The 12,691-nt window shown below is 38.5% G+C and overlaps 1 pseudogene; it reads right to left on the reverse strand.

Annotated features, from left to right (window-relative positions):
* Positions 1 to 6,322: 6,322 nt before the first annotated feature.
* On the reverse strand, positions 6,323 to 10,593 carry LOC143670229 (high mobility group protein B3-like; annotated as a pseudogene).
* Positions 10,594 to 12,691: the final 2,098 nt, after the last annotated feature.

Consider the following 12,691-nt stretch of genomic DNA (forward strand, 5'->3'; position numbering starts at 1 on the left):
GGACCTTTAGCTTAAGTTTTGTTTAACAGAGGAGAATTTTTCAGTTCTTGTTTTCTTGTTTCTTGCCCTGCTTGTGTGGTGCCTTCCCCCTACACACACTTAGGAGGGTCTACTTAGATATTATATACCCCAGCCAGATTTTCCCAGACCAAACTGGCCTCCTATCAGGAGGAAAGAGTCACCTGCGCCAGTTTTCCCTGAGGGTGAGACCCAGCAGGTTGAAAGACTTTCCTGTGAAGTCTCTGGACTCTGTTTTTCTTATCCTGCCCAGTATGTGGCACTTGTCTGACTGCAGGTCCCACCAGCATAAGATGATACGGTACCTTTAACTTTGGCAGACTCTCCCTGCTGGGGGCATGGTGGAGATAGAGGAGAGGTTGTAGGCTGGTTTTTTTTTTATTAAAAAAAATTAACTAACACAACATTTAGAAATCATTCCATTTGTAGGCTGGTTTTAATGGCTTCAAATTACCAAGCCCTGGTGTCTAAATTCCTTGATGGAAGGATTCCACCTGGGTAGGGCTTCACTCCTCTCCTGGGGAAGGTGCAAGCTCCAGATAATCCCCCAAAAGAGCTCACTTCTGCTTATGCCTGGGACAGTTGCAGCCTGAAAAGTCCTTCTGCTGTATCCAGAGGCAGTCAAGCCTTTGTAGATACACAGCCACAAAAACCTCTGTTTACTTCTTTCTTTTTTTCCCCCTTTTTCTGTCAGTCCTGACCCCTTGGTGCCAGGGCAAAAATGAGCAACCTCCGCTTTGATCAGGTTCGCCTAAGCTGGGGGCCTATTTTTAGTAGTCAGAGTTTGTTAATTAGTTCCACAATTGGCATTTGATCGTGCCCAGTCCCTGCTGCTGGTAAAGTCCTTTCGTTTCCCGTCTCGGAAGTGGCCTGTGGGGGAGGTGTGCTGGCTGCTGCAGCTTTGGGAACTCACAGTTCTGGGGGTGCTCGCAGCCAGTCCAGCTGGTCCAGACTGGGGTACGCTGTGTGTCTGGTCACTGACGTGGCCCCAGGAGCTTTCTGTACTGTTTCTGGTTATTTAGTAGTTGTTCTGGAGGATGAACTAAAACGCGCGTGTTGTTAAGCCGCCATCTTGACCTGGAAGTCTGTAATAGCATCTTTTTTTTTATTATTAATTAAAGAAAAAAAGAAATTAACACAACATTTAGAAATCATACCATTCTACATATGCAATCAGTAATTCTTAATGTAATAGCATCTTAATCGAGCTCCATGTAGGACATGCTATTGTGCTTTCCTATCAACTTCATTTATCTATTCATCTAACCCTGAACCATTACCACACTGCCCTAATATATACATTCTGACATCTGATGGAGCAAGTCTTTCAAACTTGCTTCTCTCTCAGAAGGACGTCTGGGCAATTCTTGACCCTGTGCCCATGACTCGCAGGTCCTGAAGCAAGACAACAAATACAGGCTACATATCATGTATATCAATATTGAAGTTCTAAGTCAAACTAAAAATCTAAACAAGTATGCTGTGTCTTCCTACCCACATCTTCCATCTTCCTACCTTGAAGAACAAATTTTGTAATGATAAAATTGAACAATATGGTCAAAGTTGTAGTTTTTTAAAAAGCTTTTTAAATTGTATAATATAACATATATACAAAGAAAAGAAGCAATAGTTTTCAAAGCACTCTTCAACAAGTAGTTGCAGGGCAGATCCCAGAGTTTGTCTCAGATTTTCCCGTCTAGCTGCTCCAGAACATTGGAGGCTAGAAGGAATATTTATTTTTTAATCATTTTTTTCTTTTTTTTGTGAAATATAATATATATACAAAAAAGCAATAAATTTCAAAGCCCAGCACCACAATTAGTTGTAGAACAGATTTCAGAGTTTGGTATGGGTTACAATTCCACAATTGTAGGTTTTTACTTCTAGTTGCTCTATGATACTGGAGACTAAAAGAAATATCAGTATAATGATTCAGCAATCATACTCATTAAAATGATTTTCAGCATTTAAAATTACTTGTCTTAAATACTCAAAATTAACTGTTAAAATTAAAATTAATGTTATAAACAAAAAAATTAAATGTATCAAATGATAGCTTTTTTCACCCAGGAGAGAGAATAGACTAAAACTCGATCAAAGAAGCTTTATTGCAAGCTATCTTCCTACCTCTATCACAGGCAGTCTAAAGCCAAAGATGGCAATAGCCCTGAGCAGGAGAAAGAGTACAGTTTATGTAGTATGATTGGTGGGAAATAAGGAAAGTGAGATGATGGATTTTCATTGTCCCATTTGGATGTGGGAAATTGGCACGTTCTCACTGGTTGGTTTAGAAGCCAAGGGCTAAACAGGGAGTTGGCAGCTTTTCATCAGCGAGGTTTAAAATTTAAATGCCGCTGTAGTCATGCAGGATTGCAACTGTCAGAGGGCGGATATTGGGTAAGAGGAGTTTCTTGCAAGATTACAGCTGCCAGAGGGCAAGAGGGCATGGGCTGGGGTGGGCTCAGTGGTTTCCTGGAAATCATGGGCGGGGGAAGTTTCCTGGAATATTTGCTAGGGGTTGGTCACGTCATGGGGAAAGGGGTTCTGCCTAACATTCCAGCCTTTTCCTTTTAATTTTCCTGGGATACTGAAGAGCAAAGTTCTGTTTTCTGTATCTGCTTCTGGATGGTAGAGGGCATAGAGCTGTCCCTACATTTCCTCCTGAGGCAATGACTGGTTCCTGTATTTTTGCCGGAGGAGTAGCATGTCACTGACAGCTAGATTTGTCATTGCTTGGAGAGTTCTGCAGATAAAACTGATTAAGAGATGTAAGAGATAGGGCCCTAAAATGAGGAGTAGTATAATTATGAGAAGGGGTATTAAAAACGTGTGTTAGTCAAAGAAAGATAGATGATAAAAATTGAGATGTATAATCTAGGAATACCTAGAGTGTATAATAATAGTGACTAAATGTACAAATTTAAAAAATGTTTGTGCATGAGGAAGAACAAAGGAATGTCATCACTGCAGGTGCTTAAAATAGATGGTAATTAATATTTTAAAATTTCAACCTATGTGTGAGACTAAAGCAAAAATGTTTCTCTGGTACAAAATTTATATTTTGACTAGTGCATCTCCTAATATAAATTATATAGATAGTTGGTTGAACATGGAACCTTGGGTAGGACATGAGATTTTGTTGGTTTGTCCAGAGTGATGCCCCGATGAATCCCAGAGTGATTTGAACAGTGAATACAAAAGTATTTCCAAAGTCCCCTTTGGGGAATGGTGAGAATGGGGGAAAATTCAACCTCCCCAAGGTGAGTTCTTGATATTCTCACAAGCAGTGGGGACAACCAAAGCTATAGGCTGAGCCCCCAGTCTTCGGGTTTGTTCATATGAAACTTAACCCCACAAAGGATAGGTCAAGCCTACTTAAAATTAGGCCTAAGAGTCACCCCCAAGAGAACCTCTGTTGTTGCTCAGATGTGGCCTCTCTCTCCAGCCAACACAACAAGCAAACTCACCACCATCCCCCTGTTTACGTGGGATGACTCCCAGGAGTGTGGACCTTCTGGCAACGTGGGACAAAAATCTCAGAATAAGCTGAGACTCAGCATCAAGGGATGGAGGAAAACTCTAGAATGAGCTGAGACCCAGCATCAAGGAACTGAGAAAACCTTCTCAACCAAAAGGGGGAAGAGTGAAATGAGACAAAGTGTCAATGGCTGAGAGATTCCAAACAGAGTCAAGAGGTTATCCTGGAGGTTAATTCTTACACATTAAGTAGATATCACCTTGTTATTCAAGATGTAATGGAGAGGCTGGAGGGAACTGCCTGAAAATGTAGAGCTGTGTTCCAGTAGCCATGTTTTCTTTTTTCTTTTTAAAATTTGTTTATTAATTAAAAAATTAACAAACCAAATAAAACATCAACATATATAATCAGTAATTCACAATATCATTTTAGTTACATATTCATCATTTCTTAGAACATTTGCATTAATTCAGAAAAAGAAATAAAAAGACAACAGAAAAAGAAATAAAACGAACACAGGAAAGGAAAAAAAAAAAAGGATTATACCTACCATACCCCTTACCCCTCACTTTCATTGATCGCTAGCATTTCAAACTAAATTTATTTTAGCATTTGTTCCCCCTATTGTTTACTTTTATTCCATATGTTCTACTCCTTTGTTGACAAGGTAGATAAAAGGAGCATCAGACACAAGGTTTTCACAATCACACAGTCACATTGTGAAAGCTATATCATTATACAATCATCTTCAGGATGATTGAATAGGATAAAAGGAGCATCAGACACAAGGTTTTCACAATCACACAGTCACATTGTGAAAGCTATATCATTATTCAATCATCATCAAGAAACATGGAAGAGTAGAACATATGGAATAAAAGTAAACAATAGGGGGAACAAATGCTAAAATATGAAATGCTAGTGATCAATGAAAGTGAGGGGTAAGGGGTATGGTATGTAAAATTTTTTTTTCTGTTTTTGTTTTATTTTTCTGTTGTCTTTTTATTTCTTTTTCTGAATTGATGCAAATGTTCTAAGAAATGATCATGGTGATGAATATGCAACTCTGATGATATTGTGAATTACGGATTGTATATATAAAATGGAATGAGCATATACTAAGAATTTTTTTGTTTCTTTCCTATAATTTTTTTTAATTAATAAAAAAAAATTTTAAAATGTCTGTTAGTTAGGTTCAGGTGTCAACTTGGCCAAGTGATGGTACCTAGCTTTTTTGCTTTGAATTTGAAATATTAGCATGTGAAAGTCACCTATGGTTGATTCCATCTGCAGTCAGCTAAGAGGAGTGCCTTCCGCAATGAGTGATGTTTAATTTAACTAGCTGGAGGCTTAAAAAAGAGAGGTCAGAAGAGAGCACAATGCAGCACAGCCCAAGCAGCTCAGCACACCTCATCTCAGCACTCACAGCTCAGCCCAGACTTTTGAAGATGCAAAAAGGAATTGCCCCAGGGTAAGTTGTTTGAACCCAGAAGCCAGGAGAGAAGGCCAGCAGACATTACCCTATGCCTTCTCCTGTAAGAGAGAACCTCAGATGAAAGTTAGCTGCCTTTCCTCTGAAGAACTGTCAGTTTTTAACTAAATAAATCCTCTTTCATTAAAAGCCAATCCATCTCTGGTATGTTGCATTCTGGCAGCTTTGGCAGATTAAAGCAAAGTGGAATTAAAATTGTCTTCAGAGGAGAGGAGAAATAAGATAGAATAGACCCTAGCCATGATGAGTTGTCATATACAACATTCTCTTATGCCTGCTTTATTATTTTTATGTTATCTTTTAGGAATTTTAGGTTAAAACAGAGGTTTAGTTTTTTTTGCTAATATAACTAAGGTTAAGTTAGTTAACAGGTAGAACAATAATTTAAATACTTGCCTTGCTTCTTTTAAAAGTTTCCTTTTGTTGAAGATGAATTTTTTGTTTAAATGTAATACTGTTTATTTAACTTCAAAAACATTTTAGCATTCTAAACATACAAAAAAAAATAACAGAACGTTGCAAATTGTGTTTAAGTACAGATGGTTCCTGAACTTTGATTCAGTGGCTCTTCACTTTGCTGACAATGAAGAGTTCTACGGTTTGTTGGAAAAGAGTTTTAAAACTACCACACTTAGTTAAAAAAAAATCCAAACGCTTTTCATGCCAGCTGACCTTCCCTCCTCTTTAAACAGCTATGAATGGCAGCAGAATGCTATGTCACTACATACAAGAACAAGGCAACCTGAAACTAAGTGGATGCCCACTGCAGTGTCAACACACCCAGCTTCCCGGCGCATGCGCTGAGCTGTGGCCCTGACAAGAGGCATCTCCACCACTGGCTCGACGCCCAGCATGAACCATCTGAGAATTTCCCTCGTTTCATTCACTTTTTTTACAAACTATATATACAGTTGATAACACGATTTATACCAGAAACCAGAGTTAATACCACCTTACAAATTAGAAAACAAACAAACCAACAAATGCCAGAAACATCTTTCAATGCCTGTCACACCAACAGCAAAGTGCACAGAGTGAGGAGAACACCATTGTACATATTTCCAAACATTTTAAAATGAAAAGACCCTCTTCATTTTAAATTGTTTGGAAATATGTACAATTTTGATACAGTTTTAGGGTGCTCCCGACACCCATGGCCACTTCATGAAAAACACTGACAATTTCTAGAGCACTTTGAGAGACTACAGTATGATGATGATCCAATTTTGTAATTAAACCTAATGAGGCCAACAGACATGCCTCAAATAACAGCTGTGTCTGGTACAGCGCTCCCCTACTCGAAGGTATTCACGAAGAGACAGGGCAACAGTTTTTTATTCATCTTCCTCCTCCTCCTGCTCGTCTTCTTCCTTCTCCTCCTCTTCCTCTTCCTCTTCCATCTTTTTTCTGGGCAACTTCAGGGGGGACCCTTTGCGCCATCAAACTTTCCCTTAGACTTATAGTCAGCAACATCCTTCTCCTACTTACTTCTTCAGCTTCTCTGCCTTATCTTTGCAAGACTGCTTTCATTGTCACTCAGGTTGTTACACATCTCACCCAGCTTTTTGGCCAGGTCTCCAATAGCAATGCCAGGGTTTGTGCATTTGCTCTTGGGGAAAAATTCTCAACAGAAGAGGAAGAACCCAGACGATGGCCACTTTGGAGCTTTAGGATCAATTTTTAAATTTTTTTAATTTATTTTTTATTTTTTGTTATTTTATATTTCGTTTGCATTACCAGTGGGATTTTTAAAAATTTTTTATTAATTAAAAAAATTACAAGAAGCACAAACATTCGCAACACATACACTCAGCAATTCACAATATCATCACATAGTTGCATATTCATCATCATGATCATTTCCCACACATTTGCATCAATTCATAAACAGACATAAAAAGACAACAGAAAAATAAAACAAGAACAGGAAAAAAAATTTACATACCATACCCCTTACCCCTCGCTTTCATTGATCACTAGCATTTCAAACTAAATTTATTTTAACATTTGTTCCCCCTATTATTTATTTTTATTCCATATGTTCCTCTCATCTGTTGACAAGGTAGATAAAAGGAGCATCAGACACAAGGTTTTCACAATCACACAGTCACATTGTGAAAGCTATATCATTATTCAATCATCATCAAGAAACATGGCTACTGGAACACAGCTCTACATTTTCAGGCAGTTCCCTCCAGCCTCTCCATTACATCTTGAATAACAAGATGATATCTACTTGATGCATAAGAATAACCTCCAGGATAACCTCTCAACTCTGTTTGGAATCTCCCAGCCATTGACACTTAGTCTCATTTCCCTCTTCCCCCTTTTGGTCGAGAAGGTTTTCTCAATCCCTCGATGCTGAGTCTGAGCTCATTCTAGGGTTTTTCTCAATCCCTTGATGCTGAGTCTCAGCTCATTCCAAGATCTCTATCCCACTTTGCCAGGAAGGTCCACACCACTGGGAGTCATGTCCCACGTAGAGAGGGGCAGTGTGGTGAGACTGCTCGTTGTGTTGGCTGGAGAGAGGGGCCACATCTGAGCAACAAAAGAGCCTCTCTTGGGGGTGACTTAGGCCTAAATTTTAAGTAGACTTGACCTATCCTTTGTGGGGTTAAGTTTCATATGAACAAACCCCAAGACTGGGGGCTCTGCCTATAGGTTTGGTTGTCCACACTGTTTGTGAGAATATCAAGAATTCAACTTGGAGAAGTTGAATTTCTCCCCCTTTTCACCACTCCCCGAAGGGGGCTTTGCAGATACTTTTCCACTCACTGATCGAATCACTCTGGGATTCATTGGGGCATCACTCTGGACAAACCAACAAAATCTCATGTCCTACGTGAGATTCCAAGTACTTATGGCGTTCAATCAAACTATCTACATAAGTTATATTAGGAAATGCACTAGTCAAAATATTAATTTTGTAGCAAATAAACATTTTTTGCTTTAGTCTCACACAGAAGGTGACATTTTAAAATATTAATTACCATCTATTTACAGTACCCTGCAATAATGACATTCCTTTGTTCTTCCTCATACAAAAACATTTTTAAAATTGTACCTTGTACATTTCACTGTTATTATACACTCTAGGCATTCCTAGATTATACCATCTCAATCTTTAACATCTATCTTTCTGATTTCAATATGTCCCCAGCCCTCCTCCCTCTATCATTCTCACATGCAGCTTCATTCAGTGTTTTAATATAATTATATTACAGTTAGGTAGTATTCTGCTGTCCATTTCTGAGTTTTTGTATCCAGTCCTGTTGCACAGTCTGTATCCCTTCAGCTCCAATTACCCAATATCTTACCCTATTTCTATCTCCTGGTCTCTGTTACGAACAAAATATTCCAAGTTTATTCACTAATGTCAGTTCATATCAATGAGACCATACAGTATTTGTCCTTTAGTTTTTGGATAGTCTCACTCAGCATAATGTTCTCAAGGTCCATCCATGTTATTACATACTTCATAAGTTTATTCTGTCTTAAAGCTGCATAATATTCTATCGTATGTATATACCACAGTTTGTTTAGCCACTCATCTGTTGATGGACATTTTGGCTGTTTCCATCTCTTTGCAATTGTAAATAATGCTGCTATAAACATTGGTGTGCAAATGTCCGTTTGTGTCTTTGCCCTTATGTCCTCTGAGTAGATACCTAGCAATGGTATTGCTGGGTCATATGGCAATTCTATATTCAGCTTTTTGAGGAACCACCAAACTGCCTTCCACAGTGGTTGCACCATTTGACATTCCCACCAACAGTGAATAAGTAAGTGTGCCTCTTTCTCCACATCCTCTCCAGCACTTGTCATTTTCTGTTTTGTTGATAATGGCCATTCTGGTGGGTGTGAGATGATATCTCATTGTGGTTTTGATTTGCATTTCTCTAATGGCCAGGGATGTTGAGCATCTCTTCATGTGCCTTTTGGCCATTTGTATGTTTTGTCCTCCAGTTCAGAAATCCTATGTTCTGTCTCTCGAAATCTACCATTGTAGGTTTCCATTGTTTTTTTCATCTCTTCTACCTTGCCTTTCATTCCCATAAGTTCTGTGATTTGTTTTTTCAGACTTTCAGTTTCTTCTTTTTGTTCTTTCCTTGCCTTCTTTATATCCTCCCTCAATTCATTGATTTGGTTTTTGATGAGGTTTTCCATGTCTTTTCGTACATTCTGAATTAGTTGTTTCAGCTCCCGTATGTCATCTGAATTGTTGGTTTGTTTCTTTGACTCGGCCATATCTTCAATTTTCCTAGTGTGATCTGTTATTTTTTGCTGGTGTCTAGGCATTTAATTACCTTAATTAGTTTATTCTGGAGATTGTTTTCACTTCTTTTATCTAGGGTTTTCTTGCTGGATGAATTTGTTGTCTGTCTGTTCTTTGACATTCCATTCAGCTTTATCTGGACCTTTAGCTTAAGTTTTGTTTAACAGAGGAGAATTTTTCAGTTCTTGTTTTCTTGTTTCTTGCCCTGCTTGTGTGGTGCCTTTCCCCCACACACACTCAGGAGGGTCTACGTAGGTATTATAGACTCGAGCTGGGTTTTCCCGGACCAACTGGCCTCCTATCAGGGGCAAGGAGTCACCTGCGCCAGTTTTCCCTGAGGGTGAAACCCAGCAGGTTGAAAGACTTTCCTGTGAAGTCTCTGGGCTCTATTTTTCTTATCCTGCCCAGTATGTGGCGCGTCTGCCTGCAGGTTGCACCAGCAAAGATGTTCCGGCTCCTTTAAGTTTGGAAGACTCTCCCTGCTGGGGGCATGGTGGAGATGGAGGAGAGGTTGTAGGCTGGTTTTAATGGCTTCAAATTACCAAGCCCTGGGGTCTGAGTTCTTTGATGGAGGGATTCCACCTGAGTTGGGCTTCACCCCTCCCCTGGGGAAGGCACAGGTGGGAGACAGCCCTGAAAGCAGCCCGTTTCTACCTATGCCTGGGGCAGTTGCAGCCTGAGAAGCCCCGCTGCTGAATCCAGAAGCTGCCAAGTCTCCGTAGAGACACAGCCACTAAAACCTCCGTTTCCTCCCCTTTCTTCTTTTTCCGTGAGGCCAATGCTCGACCTCTGCCTTGACCAGGTTTAGAGTCTCTTTCCTTTTCCTCTTGGAAGCCACCTGTGGGGGAGGGGCACCGGCCACCACAGCTTGGGGAATTCACAGTTTTGGGGAGGCTTGTAGCTGGTCCAGCTGGTCCCGACTGGGGTACACTGTGTTTCCGGTCACTGACGTGGCTCCGGGAGCTGTTCTGTACTGTTTCTGGTTATTTAGTAGTTGTTCTGGAGGATGAACTAAAACACGCACATTGCTAAGCTGCCATCTTGACCCCTCCGGAGCATTAGGATCTTTCTATTTGTTGCCTCCCTTAGCTGGTCCATAATCCTTCATTTCCAATTGTAACATACTTTGCCCGCCTTTGCCTCCTCATCAAATTTAGGTTTCTCTTTCCCGGACATTATCTTCCACCTCTCAGAGCACTTCTTGGAAAATTCTGAAAAATTGACAGGGACCTCAGGGTTTTTCTTCTTATGTTCCTCTCTGCATGTCTGCACAAAGAAGGCATAAGCAGACATCTTGCCCTCTGGTTTCTTGGGGTCACCTATAGCCATCCTGACAGTACTGTTTGTCAGTCTCGAAGATGAATTTTTAATTTGTATTTTACTGCAAGCACTTTTAGAGAAGTGCTAGACTGAAACAAAGTAGTTGACAGGGAAGTTTAATTATAACAGCGAATGCTTTTATGCAACTTATAATATATTAAATGAATTTAGCTATTTTTAACACTTACTTTTTATAAAGTGAAAGAAAAATTTTTTGCAGCTGTTTGGAATAAAAAGATATTTTTAGGGTTTGACTTTAAGAAAGCAAAATGTTAGCGGTAGTCAGGTTTGAAACAATGTTTTTTTATTTAAAGTTAGGAGAAGACTTAGAAGTTTTATTTTGAACAACTAAAGTTATGCTAATGTTAACACAGACACAAGTTATTTTGCCAAACTATGAACATTTTGCTTTGACACTACTACTTAAGGAAAACTCTGTACTGAAGATGGAATGATAGTTTAAGAAAACTTTGTCAGTTTAACAGAAAACTAAGTTTTACTTTTGTATTAGTATATTATAGATCCATCAAACTTTTCTTAACCTTGACCACAATTTCTCTATTCATGAACTTCCTACAACTTTCCATATTCATTTAAGTTTTCTTTTGTAGTTTTTCATTCTGTAACAACCATTCATTTTTCTTAAATTTTTATTAATAAAACCAATCAACATACAACATGAACATTCTTAACATATGACTATTCCGTACTTGGTGCACAATCAATGACTCACAGTATAATCACATAGTTGTATATTCATCACCATGATCATTTCTCAGAACATTTGCATCACTCCAGAAAAAGAAATAAAAAGAAAAAAGAAAAAACTCATACATACCATACCCCTTACGTTCCCTCTCATTGGCCACTAGTATTTCCCTCTACCCATTTTATTTTTTTTTATTTTTTTTTTATTAATTAAAAAAAGAATTAACAAAACAATTAGAAATCATTCCAATCTACATGTACAATCAGTAATTCTTAATAACATCACATAGTTGCATATTCATCATTTTTTAGTACATTTGCATCGATTTAGAAAAAGAAATAAAAAGACAACAGAATAAGAATTAAAACAATAATAGAAAGAAAAAAAACAAAAAAAACAAAAACAAAAAACCTATACCTCACATGCAGCTTCATTCAGTGTTTTAACATAATTGCATTACAATTGGGTAGTATTGTGCTGTCCATTTCTGAGTTTTTATATCCAGTCCCGTTGTACAGTCTGTATCCCTTCATCTCCAATTATCCCTTCTCTTTTTTTTTTTTTTTTTAATTAACGGAAAAAAAGAAATTAACCCAACATTTAGAGATCATACCATTCTACACATGCAATCATTAATTCTTAACATCATCACATAGATGCATGATCATCATTTCTTAGTACATTTGCATTGGTTTAGAAGAACTAGCAACATAACCGAAAAAGATATAGAATGTTAATATAGAGAAAAAAATAAAAGTAATAATAGTAAAATCAAAACAAAACAGCACAAAACAAAACAAAAACCTATAGCTCAGATGCAGCTTCATTCAGTGTTTTAACATGATTACTTTACAATTAGGTATTATTGTGCTGTCCATTTTTGAGTTTTTGTATCTAGTCCTGTTGCACAGTCTGTATCCCTTCAGCTTCAATTACCCATTGTCTTACCCTGTTTCTAACTCCTGCTGAACTCTGTTACCAATGACATATTTCAAGTTTATTCTCGAATGTCCGTTCACATCAGTGGGACCATACAGTATTTGTCCTTTAGTTTTTGGCTGGATTCACTCAGCATAATATTCTCTAGGTCCATCCATGTTATTACATGGTTCATAAGTTTATCTTGTCTTAAGGCTGCATAATATTCCATCGTATGTATATACCACAGTTTGTTTAGCCACTCTTCTGTTGATGGAGATTTTGGCTGTTTCCATCTCTTTGCAATTGTAAATAATGCTGCTATAAACATTGGTGTGCAAATGTCCGTTTGTGTCTTTGCCCTTAAGTCCTTTGAGTAGATACCTAGCAATGGTATTGCTGGGTCGTATGGCAGTTCTATATTCAGCTTTTTGAGGAACCGCCAAACTGCCTTCCACAGTGGTTGCACCCTTTGACATT

The sequence above is a fragment of the Tamandua tetradactyla genome, chromosome X (genome assembly GCF_023851605.1).
Source record: "Tamandua tetradactyla isolate mTamTet1 chromosome X, mTamTet1.pri, whole genome shotgun sequence".
In the NCBI taxonomy this organism is placed as follows: domain Eukaryota; kingdom Metazoa; phylum Chordata; class Mammalia; order Pilosa; family Myrmecophagidae; genus Tamandua; species Tamandua tetradactyla.